This window comes from Schistocerca piceifrons, chromosome 7 (assembly GCF_021461385.2).
Source record: "Schistocerca piceifrons isolate TAMUIC-IGC-003096 chromosome 7, iqSchPice1.1, whole genome shotgun sequence".
Classification (NCBI taxonomy): Eukaryota; Metazoa; Arthropoda; class Insecta; order Orthoptera; family Acrididae; genus Schistocerca; species Schistocerca piceifrons.
Window position 1 is genome coordinate 525268875 of NC_060144.1, and position 14541 is coordinate 525283415.

General features: G+C 43.9%; 1 protein-coding gene across 1 annotated transcript in view; it reads right to left on the reverse strand.

Moving 5' to 3' along the window:
• LOC124805002 (zinc finger protein basonuclin-1-like) overlaps positions 1-14541 on the reverse strand; it is a 297696-nt gene that overhangs the window by 168072 nt on the left and 115083 nt on the right. The window lies entirely within an intron of this gene.

The following is a 14541-nucleotide window of genomic DNA, read 5'->3' on the forward strand; positions in this document are numbered from 1 at the left end:
AGCTGATGGTACTACAAGCACATCTATCCTGAGATATTGCGTCGATAATACTTATACTACTATAATCTGACTGACTGCTGTAGTCAAACATAGAAGGGGTAGTTAGTTAGTTACGTGTTCCATTGGTCAATACCACGGGAAACCGTTATGATGTGGAACGTGTCAAATGCACAAGAAACGCACACAGGATACAAGTTTTTTTTTCTTTTCTTTTTTTGTTTACATTATAGTGTTGTACCTAAATATTTCTATTATCTATCCCATTCCCTTAAATAGCACAAAATGCATATGCTATATCTCCAGATTTATTGACTCATATTCAAGAATTCCTCTATGGTACAGAAGGAGTTGTCAAGGAGGTATGATTTCAATTTGTTTTTGAAACCGTTACTGCTGTCTGTCAGACATTTTATTTCATCTGGTAATTTATCAAAAAGTTTTGTAGCAGCATATTTTACCCCATTCTGTGCCAAAGATAGGTTAAGTAAAGGATAGTGTAGGTCTTTCTTTTTTATGGTATTGTAATCATGAATGTCGCTGTTGATTTTAAACTGGTGCATGTTGTTGAGAAAAAACTTCATTACTGAGTAACTGTACTGTGAAACAGTTGTAAGAACTCCTAACATTTTAAACAGATGCCTGCAAGATGTGTGACTATGAACCCCACACATTGTTCTAACTACTTTCTTTTGAGCAGTGAATACCTAATGTGTAAGTGTTGAGTTGGCACTGAATATTATTCCGTATGACATCAGAGTGTGGAAGCATGCAAAGTATGTTAGCTTACTAATTTCTATATCCTCAAAATTGGCAATTACTGTGATTGCAAACGTTGCTGAACCTAGTCGCAGTAGGAGATCCAAAATTGAATTTTCCAATTAAGATTCTCATCTATACGTACACCCAAAAACATAGTATGTTCTACCCTGGCTACTGACTTCTTTTAATGTGTTATATTTATTGAAGGAATTATACTTTTTGCAGGAGAAAATTTAATGTACTGTGTTTTTTCAAAGTTAAGATCAAGCCCATTCGCAGATATCGAATTAATAACTTTTCCAAAGACTTTATTTGTGTCATTTTCTAAAGGACTTTCTTTTACTGGATTAATAATTATGCTTGCATCATCTGAACACAGTGTTTGTTCAGCATCTTGTTTCACATAAGAAGGGAGGTCATTGACATATATCAAGAACAGGAGGGGACCCATGATCGAACCTTGTGGAACACCTAATGTAATTTCACACCAGTTAGATGAAGTGGCAAACTCCTTTGAATCACTTGAAACATATAAAGAGACTTTTTGCTTCCTGTTCTGTAGATGTAACTTAAACCACTCATATGGTGTACCATTTATACCATAGAATTATAATTCTCTAACATCATGTCATGGTTCACACAATGGTTGTTTACATCTTTGGGCGAATTTAGTGATATCTCTGAACAGTTAAACGGACTGTGTCTGTGATACAGTACCCACCGTCAACGTCTATCTTCATGAGTTCTGGGAACCGGGGTGACACAAAACGTTTTTTGATGTGTGTATTTAAAGAAACTTACTTTTTCAGAGGTTGTAGTAGTACTCCATCGGTTCCTTTCTCTTGTTTATTGTTTGTGTCTTACGTTTTCTCGCGTTTAAAGAGTATTATCATCTATGGAGATAGTAACTGTTCTTTCGGGAACGCTCAGCTACCTCGCAGAAGGCTGGGTGATGGGATGGTTGGACCTTTTCTACCTCTCCAAACGGAGACAACCCGCTCGATGACCGTGCAGCATCTCTAGAATAAATGATAATTAGTTGAAACCTTCAGCTGCCGACACGTGTCGTTGATATACTTCAATTGGGACAGCTGAAAATGTGTGCCCCGACCGAGACTCGAACCCGGGATCTCTTGCCATTGAAGCAATTCCATTTGTACGTGAGGGGGAATTTAAAGCAGACTGGGGCGGCAGTGAGTATTTGGATCGAGCAGGGAGGCGTGGCAGGATAATCCGTGCTGTTGTGTGAACCGCTTTACCAATGTACTTTAGTGCCTAATGCACCTGCCTAATAAGCAGGAGTCCCGGGTTCGATTTTCACTCGCCGCTTCAGTCTATATACATAAAATTATTACAGTTTGATTGAAACTTAGTGAACAAATCACGCGCATGAGGAAAATCATCCATTACATTGGCACATTTACTAGTCTCTACATCTACATCTACATCCATACTCCGCAAGCTACCTGATAGTGTGTGGCGGAGGGTACTTTGAGGACCTCTATCAGCTCTCCCCTCTATTCCAGTCTAGTATTGTTCGTGGAAAGAAAGAGTGTCAGTATGCCTCCTCTAATCTCTCTGATTTTATCCTCATGGTCTCTTCGCGAGATATACGTAGGAGGGAGCAATCTACTGCTTGACTCCTCGGTGAAGATATGTTCTCGAAACTTCAACAAAACCCCGTACCGAGCTACTGAGCGTCTCTCCTGCAGAGTCTTCCACCGGAGTTTATCTATCATCTCCGTAACGGTTTCGCGATTACTAAATGATCCTGTAACGAAGCGCGCTGCTCTCCGTTGGATCTTCTCTACCTCTTCGTCAACCCTATCTGGTACGGATCCCACGCTGGTGAAAAATATTCAAACAGTGGGTGAACAAGTGTACTGTAACCTACTTCCTTTGTTTCGGATTGCATTTCCTTAAGATTCTTCCAATGAATCTCAGTCTGGCATCTGCTTTACCGACGATCAATTTTATATGATCATTCCATTTTAAATCACTCTTAATGCCTATTCCTAGATAATTAATGGAATTAACTGCTTCCAGTTGCTGACCTGCTATATTGAAGCTAGATGATAAAGGATCTTTCTTTCTATGTATTCGCAGCACATTACACTTGTCTACATTGAGATTCAATTGCCATTTCCTGCACCATGCGTCAATTCGTTGCAGATCCTCCTGCTTTTCAGTGCAATTTTCCATTGTGACAACCTCTCGATATACTACAGCATCATACGCAAAAAGCCTCAGTGAACTTCCCATGTTGTCCACGAGGTCATTTATGTATATTGTGAATAGAAACGGTCCTACGACACTCCCCTGCGGCACACGTGAAATCACTGTTACTTCTGAAGACTTCTCTCCACTGAGAATGACATGCTGCGTTCTGTTATCTAGGAACTCTTCAATGCAATCACACAATTGGCCTGACAGTCCATATGCTCTTACTTTGTTCATTAAACGACTGTGGGGAACTGTATCAAACGCCTTGCGGAAGTCAAGAAACACGACATCTACCTGGGAACCCGTGTCTATGGCCCTCTGAGTCTGGTGAACGAATAGCGCGAGCTGGGTTTTACACGATCTTTTCGAAACCCATGCTGATTCCTACAGAGTAGATTTCTAGTCTCCAGAAAATTCATTATATTCGAACATAATACGTGTTCCTAAATTCTACAACGTTAGAGATATAGGTCTACAGTTCTGCACATCTGTTCAACGTCCCTTCTCAAAAACGGGGATGATCTGTGCCCTTTCGCAATCCTTTGGAACGCTACGCTCTTCTAGAGACCTCCGGTACACCGCTGCAAGAAAGGGGGGTAGTTCCTTCGCGTACTCTGAGTAAAATCGAACTGATATCCCATCAGGTCCAGCGGCCTTTCCTATTTTGAGCGATTTTAACTGACTGAGGTCCAGAAGTCAAGGGTTGACTATTGTCGACCAGCGATGTTTAGGCATCGACTGTGAAACCGAAATCTGAATGGGTGATTTGCCAACATCGTACATCCCTGGTAGGCAGTGCTAAATGTGGCCGCTACGACAGAACACGCAGCCTAGAGAACTTCGGCTTCTACCTGCGAGGACGTGCGGAGAGGCACGGCGGGCCAGGGAGCCCATCTGGGTCGACAAGGTCACGCGACCGTCCGGCGGCGGAGAGGCGTGGAGGGCGAGATGAGGCGGCCTGAGTTATAACACATAATGTGGGGGTTGCGGCTACCTGCCGGCCGGGGTGCGACGTGCCGCAGATGGTATCTGGCTGGCTGCTCTGCCGTGACGACAGCGGCCTTCCTTGCCTCGCCGCTTGTCGGCCAGTCGGACGCACTGTGGGGGTGCGCTCTACTCTCGATACGGATCTCAGAGACACGCGCCGTGCTGCATCCCGGCAGGTGCGTTGCCAGGGACCGCGTGTCGCGGGCACTGGCAACGGGGCGTGAGACAGGTTCCCTGCGCGCTAGGAACAAGATACCAGAGTAGCAGACCAGCAGCTCGGTGCCCAGCAATTACAACACAGCATCACTGCGTGACTTTCTTACGGGGAAGGAACTCTGAGACGGGATAGTAGCTTCGAGCGTACCACAAGTGGCTCCCTTAAAGGTGTTGTTGTTCGTTTCATACACAGGTCTCTCTTTCTGTTTAACACAGATAGTACTCAAAGTGGTCCTACAAGCATATTAACGGCAGATGTAATAGACAGCCAACCAGTTGTAATAAATGGTCGTTTTCGAATAACCTTTCCCATGGTTTCGACGGATTTAAACCGGTCTTCCTCAAAAGGACAAAGAAACTTCTCTTTAGCAGTCAGCCAGTAAATGTATCTCCACATGACACGTGTCGGCGACGATCTTGAAACGTCCCCTTACAAAAATTTATGAATTACTGGGCTGGAAAACCTCTTACGTTATTTGCTTTTCAAACAGCTGAGAAAAACTGAACGTACTCAGACATTACTACCTTAACTTATTCTGATCAACACTAAACTGATACACAATATTTCTAGCGCAACGCAATCTGACTTTCAACAATCCCTACAAAAGAATGGCCCTGACTAACATTAACCTATACCTTTCACAAATCACTTACCTCACAAAAATCTTCGTTACTCGAACTACTGCAATACAGCGAGCGCCACTACTGCCAGCTAAATAAAAGATTCAAACTACTGAAGGCTCTAACTACTGATAGGCATGGTTAGCAAATGAAAGATTTTGACAGAGAACAAACAATGTATTTACCTTAATAGTGTTCAAAAGTCATAATACATATAGCAGTTCATGACATCCAGTCTTACAAATTTACTGTCTCTGATGGACACACGTCCAGATCATCCGCTCTCAAAACTCCGCCATTTCTCTCCCCACATCCACCACTGATGGCGGCTCACCTCCAACTGCGCAACGCTACGCGCTATTAACAGCCAACTGCCCAACACTACAATAGCGAATATTACAACAATGCCAACCAGTCACAGAATGCACACAGCACATCCAGTGATTTTCATAGGGAGCGCTACGTGGCGTTACCAATATAAAAACCTAAACAGCCTACTTACATAGATAACTTTTGAAATGTCTAAGTACGTTCAGTTCTGCTCAGCTGTTTGAACATCAAATAATGTAAGAGGTTTATCAGCACAGTAATTCATTAATTTTTCTAAGGGGACGTTTCAGTCTGTATGTCCATATTGAAAGTCGACATGTAGCTATTAACATGGTCTGTTATTTTAAGACTTTGTTTTTACTGATGTGACAAGTTCTTTATTATAGGGGCCTTAACTTTTAATGTGGACATACAGATCGTTGCCGACATTTCTCATACGGAGATAGCTTCACTGACTGACTGCTGATGTGAAAACGGGTTTAAATCCGCCGAAACCACAGTAAAGGTTATTTGAAAACGACCATTTATTGCAGCTGCTTCTCTGTCTATTACACCTGCTGCTCTGTCACCGTTGCTGTAGCGGAGCCATGTTCAAAATATATAATCGTATTCCTGAATTTCCTGAAAGCGCTTGACACAGTGCCTCACTACAGCTTGTTAAAAACGATCAGAGCACATGGAAATCATTCACAGATATGTGCATAGCTCGAAGTAATGAAACCCACTACACTGTCGTAGACGGCCAGTATTCATCGGTGACAAAGGTACCGTCAGGAGTGCCCGAGGATAGTTTCATACAACCAGTATCGTTTCTTACGTAGTTGTTGTTGTTGTTGTTGTGGTCTTCAGTCCTGAGACTGGTTGGATGCAGCTCTCCGTGCTACTCTATCCTGTGCAAGCTTCTTCATCTCCCAGTACCTACTGCAACCTACATCCTTCTGAATCTGCTAAGTGTATTCATCTCTTGGTCTCCCTCCACGCTGCCCTCCAATACTAAGTTGGTGATCCCTTGATGCCTCAGAATATGTCCTACCAACCGATCCCTTCTTCTAGTCAAGTTGTGCCACAACCTCCTCTTCTCCCTTGATGCCTCAGAATATGTTCTACCAACCGATCCCTTCTTCTAGTCAAGTTGTGCCACAACCTCCTCTTCACCCCATTTCTATTCAATACCCACCTAATCTTCAGTATTCTTTGGTAGCACTACATTTCGAAAACCTCTATTCTCTTCTTGTCCAAACTATTTATCGTCCATGTTTCACATCCATCCATGGCTACACTCCATAATAATACTTTCAGAAACGACTCACTGACATTTAAATCTATACCCGATGTTAACAAATTTCTCTTCTTCATAAATGCTTTCCATGCCCTTGCCAGTCTACATTTTATATCCTCTCTACTTCGACCATCATCAGTTATTTTTCTCCGCAAATAACAAAACTCCTTTACTACTTTAAGTGTCTCATTTCCTAATCTAATTCCCTCAGCATCACCCGACTTAATTCGACTACATACCATTATCCTCGTTTTGATTTCGTTGATGATCATCTTATATCCTCCTTTCAAGACACTGTCCATTCCGTTCAACTTCTCTTCCAAGTCCTTTGCTGTCTCTGACAGAATTACAATGTCATCGGCAAACCTCAAAGTTTTTATTTTTTCTCCATGGATTTTAATACCTACTCCGTGTTTTTCTTTTGTTTCCTTTACTGCTTGCTCAATATACAGATTGAATATCATCGGTGAGAGGCTAAAACCCTGTCTCACTCCCTTCCCAACCACTGCTTCCCTTTCATGTCCCACGGCTCTTATAACTTCCATCTGCTTTCTGTACAAATTGTAATTAGCCTCTTGCTCCCTGTATTTTACCCCTGTCACTTTCAGAATTTGAAAGAGAGTATTCCAGTCAACATTGTCAAAAGCTTTCTCTAAGTCTACAAATGCTATTTTCTAAGATAAGTCGCAGTTAAACAGTCTGAATTCTGTGTGCAAGTGTGAGTAAGTGTTCTAAATTATTGCAAAGCGTGTACCCGAGGCCGAACATCGGAACCAGCCCGATTTTCACCTAGCGCAGTGTGGGACACCGTCTAAAAACAGCATCCAGACTGACCAGCACATCGGACCCTAGTCGTTAATCCGGATTCGATCCGGGGACGTCATACTTTCCTTTCCCGGAAGCGGTCGCGTTAACACTCGTGGTTACACGTGTGGTGACTCTGGGCTGATGACGCTTTAGTGAAGAGTCAATGTTGTCTCTTAGCGACTGTAGAGGAGTAATCGGTGACTTGGACAGAATATAGATGTGGTGTTATAAATGACAGTTATCTCGTGGAGGAATCTAAATGAATTAAGATGTGAAGTAAGAAAAATCCCGTAATATTGGCATTCAGCCTTAGTGGTGTGCTGCTTGACACTATCATGTCGATTAAATATCTAGGCGTAACGCTGCAAAGCGACATGAAGGGAAACGAGCAAGTAACGTCGGTAGTACGGAAATACTCTTGTGCGGACCATTCTTCAGCGGTACTCGTGTGTTTGGGATCCCTGTGTTGGGGATCCCTGTGTTTGGGATCCCCACCAGATTCGATTAAAGTGAGACATGGAAGTATTTCAGAGACGCACAGCTATATATGTTACCGGTAGGTTCGATAAACACGAGTGACCTCAGATGGGAATCCCTGGAGGGAAGACGACGTGCTTTTCGCGTAATGATATTGCCAAAAGTTGGAGAGCTGGCATGTGCTGCTGATTGCAGACCGATTCCACTGCCCCCAATTACTAGATAACGCGTAATGATAGGGACGATAAGAGAATCAGGCCCCGTACGGAAGCATACGGACAGTCGATTTCGCTCTCTCCATTTGCAAGTGGAAAGGGATCGGGAATGGCTACCAGCAGTACCCGCTGCCATGCATCGTATGGTGACTCGATGGATATATATGTAGATGTATATGTAGATAAGCACAAGAGACAGTAGAATTAGTCACTTTCAGCGGTCACCAAGATAATACCGTGTCACACCGCCTTCAGCCTTGCTAATGACTTCAATCTGACGAGGGAGATACTAAAGGATTCTTCGTGTGTGCCATATACAGCTGGAGTTACTCATTAAAGTTTGGAGTCCATAGAGTTACCAAAGTGTAAGTCTGTTGTAAGCTACGTTTCACTCGCCATTCAAAATAAGCCAGACATTCGTGATGGGATTAAGATCGACTGATTTAGGAATTACAAGGCTCCTGAGAGATCGTCGAAGCAGGAGCGTATGTCTGTGGTCGTGTGAGGACGACTGTGTGAACTTGCAGGATGACAGCATCCACAGCAGATGATCGTAAAGATGTATAAAACAGGACACTTTCATCAACAGGAGTCTGTTCTCAGTAACCTGAATGAATGGGCCCGAATCATGATAGGAAAAACGCCCCCAAAACAGCACGTTTTTTACAAAGCATAGTATCATGAAAAACTTTACTGGCAACGTATGTAGTAGTGTATGAGTTACTTATCGGCAAAATCACCACCAGAATTCACTTGTCTTATTGTGGGATGAATTTATGCGTTCTTTTGTCGTAAAAGTCTATCGTCTGGGACTAGAACCACCTTGTGACAGTCGTCTTCATTTTTTCATCAATGTGAAAATTCTGATCGGAGAACAGGAAATTCTTCGGGTGCAATAAAAGACAGTAATCGTTGGAAGCACGATGAGGACTATAAGATGAGTGATGAGACAAGTCCCAGCGAAATCCTTCATCTGCGTCTACATCTACACACTGCAAACCACTGTGAAGTGCATGGCAGATGGCAGGTCCCACTGTACCAATTACTGAGACATTTTTTCGTTCGATTCACATGTGATGCGCGAGAAGAATCAAATCCTGTTCTCATGATCCATACGAGAGCCGTGCTTTGGAGAGTTGTAGAATATTTTTTGAGTCATCACTTAAATCCGGTGCTTCGATCTTTGCAAGTACGCTTTCGCGGGACAGTACTCTATCTTCAAGAGTCTTTCTGTTCAGTAGTTTCAAAATCTTCGTGATGCTCTGCCACGGGTCAAACTTACCTGTAATCATTCGTGCTGTCCTCCTCTGTTAACGTTTAATGTACCCTGTCATTATTTGACACGGGTGCCACACTTGACAAATATTCTAGGAAAAGTCGCAACGAGATTTTTAAGCACTATCCTTTATAGACTAGCTGGATTTTCCTAGCATGTTACCAATAAACTTAAGTTTTCCATCTGCTTTACCTACGGCTAAGCCTATGTGTGCGTTCCATTTGATATCCGTACAAAGCATTGCATGCGTTGACCGATTCCAACTGTAACTCGTTGCTCTTGTAGTCATGGGGTTTTATCGTTTTGTGAAGAGCACAGTTTTACATTTCTGAACATTTAAATCAAGTCGCCAATCCTTGCACGACTCTGAAGTACTTTCAAGGTTTGACTGAATACTCGTATAGGTTCTTTCAGACAGTACTTCACTATTGAATAACTGCGTCATTTGCGAATAGCTTGAGGTTACTATTGACACTGTTCGCAAAGATGCCATCGAAAAGATTCATTTCTAAGGCCGTAGAGTCAACAATCGGAATTCTAACTGGGTAAAGTTTCCGCGAGCACTGAGGCAATCGTCACAGAGGCATACTCGTCTGGTGAAACACCGCATCCGGCTGCGTGAAGAAGTTCGTAAGTGCCTGCTGCTCCGACTCTTCAAGGCCATTTTCAAGGGACCTAAGGTCTCATAACCGCTCGGGGACACATCAGAATTGCAGGGCGGGTGCCTGAGGTCTTCCACTTGACTTGTCGTAACTCCCAAATCGAACGGCATCTCGTATCGAATCGCGACGGAACTTGGTGCACCGTTCCACAACGATAGTTTGAGACGGACATGCTCCCACCACACGTTCTTCGTTCTTATACCGGTGTTTGTCAAGAAAAGAATAACAGAGCGCTGGCCTGTTAGGACGCACTTGGTCACAACATCACCATAGTTCAAGTTTACGCCTTTATCGCACGCTCGTCAGACACGAATGCCACCATAATCCCTTCTCTGCATGTCACTGCTTCTATACCCGCATCGGCATCACGCTGCATTACATATACACAGCAGCAACATCCTCAGACGGAAACTTCTTGATCGTCCCTTATACAACATGAACAGCAAGGGTCCCAACACACTTCGACGGGACACAATCGAAGTTACTTTTACATTTATCGACGAATCTCCACCTGTCCATCCAAGATAACATACTGCGTCCTCCCTACGAAAAAAAATCCGAAATACAGTCACAAATATCGCTTAATAACCCTTACGATCGTACTTTAGAGGAGTTCTGTGTATTGAGTCGTAAGAGGGCGAGCGTTGTCATCAATCAGCACAACACCTACACTGAGAATTCCACGTCTCTTGTTTCGACTGACCCGTCACATTTTCCGCATTGTCTCACAGTACCAGTTAACGTTCACTGTTTCACATCTTCGCGGGAATTCAATGACCAGAATGCTGTTCCTGTCGCAGAAAACGCGTGCACATCGCTTTTCACACCGATACAGTCTGCTTGAACTTCGTCTTGACCGGAGGTTCACTGCGCGCCGAAAACATGGGCTGCTGCTCTGCTTGCGGGGCAAAGCGAGCAACCCACGTCTCAACCCCCGTGTCCATCCTGTCACCATGGATAGCGCTGCATAAAAGTCAATGCTTTTCCTAAGCGATTCATTCTGTGTTCAGGTATCAGGATTTTTTGGCACAAATCTGACACACAGTTTCTTGAGCACTTTCCGCATCTCGTAGTCTAGTTGTTAGCGATGCTACATCTGGTTCGTGGGGTCCCGTGTTCGATACCAAGCCGAGTCGAATATTTTCTTCAGTCGAGATCTAGTTGCTTGCATTGTCCTAACCATTTCATCTCATCTTCATCACGAAGAAGTGTAAGGCGCCGAGGTGGCGTCAGTTGCACTGCCCAGTGATATTAATAAGAATAACCATCTTTTGGAACGCTTACCGCTGCGAGACGCACAGGTGGAGAATCGGTGATATTCTGAAAGGTGTGACAGGGATGTGGGGCCTTACAGACTCCAGTACCGTGGCCTCCTGCATTAGGTTTCTCGGTTGAGGATCTACGGCGCGAACAAGCAGATCGCGGTGGTGCCACAAATTGTCGACTGGGCTTATACTTGGGGAGTTTGGTGGTCAGGGGAGTACGGTAAACTCATCCTGGTGCTCGACGGACCACGCACGTAGACTGCGAGCTGTGTGACGCCTTACACTGTCCTGCTTGTAAACACCATCGTGCCGAGGAAAAAAGAACTGCATGTAGGGGTGGACATGGTCCCCAAAGACAGTTACATACTTGTGTTGATCCGTTGTGCCTTCCAGAATGGCGATATGACCTAGGGAACGCTCCCCAGCCTGGAGCCTTCCGAAGATTGCTGCGGGGTGTTTGCTTTTGACGTTTCAGACTGTAGATGCCAACGACCATCTGTCCGATGGAGTATAAAACACGATTCTTCCAAAAAGGTCAACTGTCACCATTGCCAATGAACAGCAGTCAGCATGGATGCAAGAACCAGGTGCAGCAACGTTCGCTGAACGGTCGTTGAGGAGACACTGTTAGTAGCCAACTGCTTCAGTTTGGCGGTCAGTTTCTCAACAGTTGCATGTCTGTTCGCCCGTGCACATCTCCAAAGCCGTCCTTCACCCATGTCATCTATAGCCCACGTTGCACTACAGATGGCGTAAGATTTGAAAGTGCCTTTTTGTCATGCATGGAGATACTTCAAACATGGCGCCACATGAACAGTTTACAGACTTAGCCGTCTCGGAAATGCTTCCACCCCTGGCCCGAAAGCCAATGATCATTCTGTTTTGTAAATCAGATAAAACGATCCGTTTACGGATTACGATAACGACAACACTGTTCCTGCGTCCTTCCGACGCGCTTTATATACCCTCCACTGCTAGTGCTGCCATCTTCTGTCTCTGAGTGGTTGTTACAGACTGACGTCGAACAAAGGCTACAGTCACATTAACGTGACTGGACCAAGTAGAAAGACTTTCACCAGGCGGCCGAACAAACCCAGACGGAGGTGGTGGTGGTGGTTAGTGTTTAACGTCCCGTCGACAACGAGGTCATTAGAGACGGAGCGCAAGCTCGGGTTAGGGAAGGATTGGGAAGGAAATCGGCCGTGCCCTTTCAAAAGAACCATCCCGGCATTTGCCTGAAACGATTTAGGGAAATCGCGGAAAACCTAAATCAGGTTGGCTGGAGACGGGATTGAACCAAACTCAGACGGAGTACCTGGCCAATACGATCATTCATACATTCTTGAGCAACAGGTGCTTAGCGGCAGTTTCATGCAGCAATGGTCGCGATTGCCCAATATTCCTACTGAGATCCGCAGTAGTGAAGCGACGGTCCTCCACAAAGGGCCACTGCCCCAGCTCCAGTAGCTCGTCTCTGATGAATGGTCGTTCACGGTACCCTTCAGTAAGGTCGCTGACGACCTTCGTTAAACTGCTGCACCAGTGAAGGATCATCTGTTTGCTAACGACCTTTGCCCCGCACAGGTGACACAGTTGACGAATTACGAGCTGTTCTGTGTTTTGTGCATTAGGAAACTCTATGCTTGGCCGAGACTTTGTGCGGCCGTTATATCGTTGTTACGTCGCAGTTCTGTCGTGCAGGCTCTCTATATCCAGCTAAATAAGTTTATTTTTTTGTTTTTTTTAAGGTAATCTTAAATATTTATGGATGAACAACGGGTACCTGTTTTGTTCTACTGATTTTTGTTTATTTGGAACTAGTTTCCGAATTATCAGATCATCTTCAGGGGACAGCTGATTAGCATCTGAAAAGGACACTAGTTCTTAAGAAATCGAAGATTATAAGCAATGATACAGTCACTTGTATAGAGTCTTGTGCTTCAAACTTGTTTCTTAACGTTGAAACTACTCGTTGCGCAATGGACAACGTTAAACACAATAAATAGTTGAACTGGACAGTATTACAGGTTTAACGGTAATATGCTAAATTTTTTGAGGTACTGACAGTGGCTGAGAAACTCTTATACTCAGCACTCTTCATTTACGTTGTGCAAGAAACTATGATACCATAATCATGTTACCTAAATTCTAATTGTTGTATATAATACTGTACATTGGCTAACGTCTAGTTTATAATGTTAAAAAACATATCTGTTGCTCAACATAAATGAAGAGCGCTCAGTTCAACGGCTTCTCAGCCAATGTCAAGCAAGATCTCAAAAAATTTACCATATAAACATTTAACCTGTGATACTGTGCAGTTTAACTATTTATTATGCTTAACATTGTCCATTGTGCAATGTGTAATTTCTACATTCAGAAACAAATTTCATGCACAACACTCTATACAAGTGACTGTATCTTTGCTTATCTAAGAACCAGCCTCCATTTCAGATGCTACTCAGTTGTTTCCTGAAAATTGCCTAAAAAGTCGAAAACTAGTAAGAAAAAAAATCAGTAGAACTAATCAGTGTACCGGTTATTCAACCTTAAATACGTTATTTAAATATGATATTGTTCTACCAAGAAGTAACGCTTACAACATTTAAACGCTCTAGACACTGCGCATGAAGGACTTCATTGGGCTGGCGGTTTATTTGACGCATTATATCATTTAAAAACAGAAGAAATTGTGACTCGCCGGACCACACTACAAACTCACAGACAGTTGCTGTCATATCTGTGTTTTTTGTTCCCTTTGAAGAAGGGCAGCTTTATTTGTCGCTGTGACCAGTGGCCTGTTGCGAGGCACTATACCCCAGGTGTCTATTACATGTAGTCCCCCTTGCACCGTTCGCTCGGAAACTGCTTGCGATGGACCGGCATTCACCGACAGCAGCAGCTCCTGTTGTATTTACAACTCATTGTTGTTCACTAGACGTCACACTCGTCCCCTATTCCAGTCGCTTTGAATTTCTTTACGGTCGCTGCTATTACGCCGCATTACATGGTTGCGGGAGGCACACCATTCTTTCAAGACACCTTGTACAGTCTGTGTTGACACACCAACGTATTGGCAGCTTCATTTACGTTGTGGTAATGGACAAGCACAAATAAGGCAGTTCTTTCCTGATATTCTATGACGTCTCCGCGTCGTCTCATCTAACTGAGCTCTTTCCTTACACTGCTGCATATACACACCACTTCACTGTCACGACTTTCTTCAGCGGAGGGGCGTCACGCGACTGTCTAATACCAACTGTACACCATGTAGAGCACTCCAAAGCGACCAGTGAGCTCTTTCAATTACAATGAAACGGCAATGAAACTGGTATGCGCATGCTCATTCAGACACTGAGGTATGTAAACAGGTCGGCAACGCCTGTATAGGACAAGTGTCTGGCGCAGGTGTTACATCGGATAC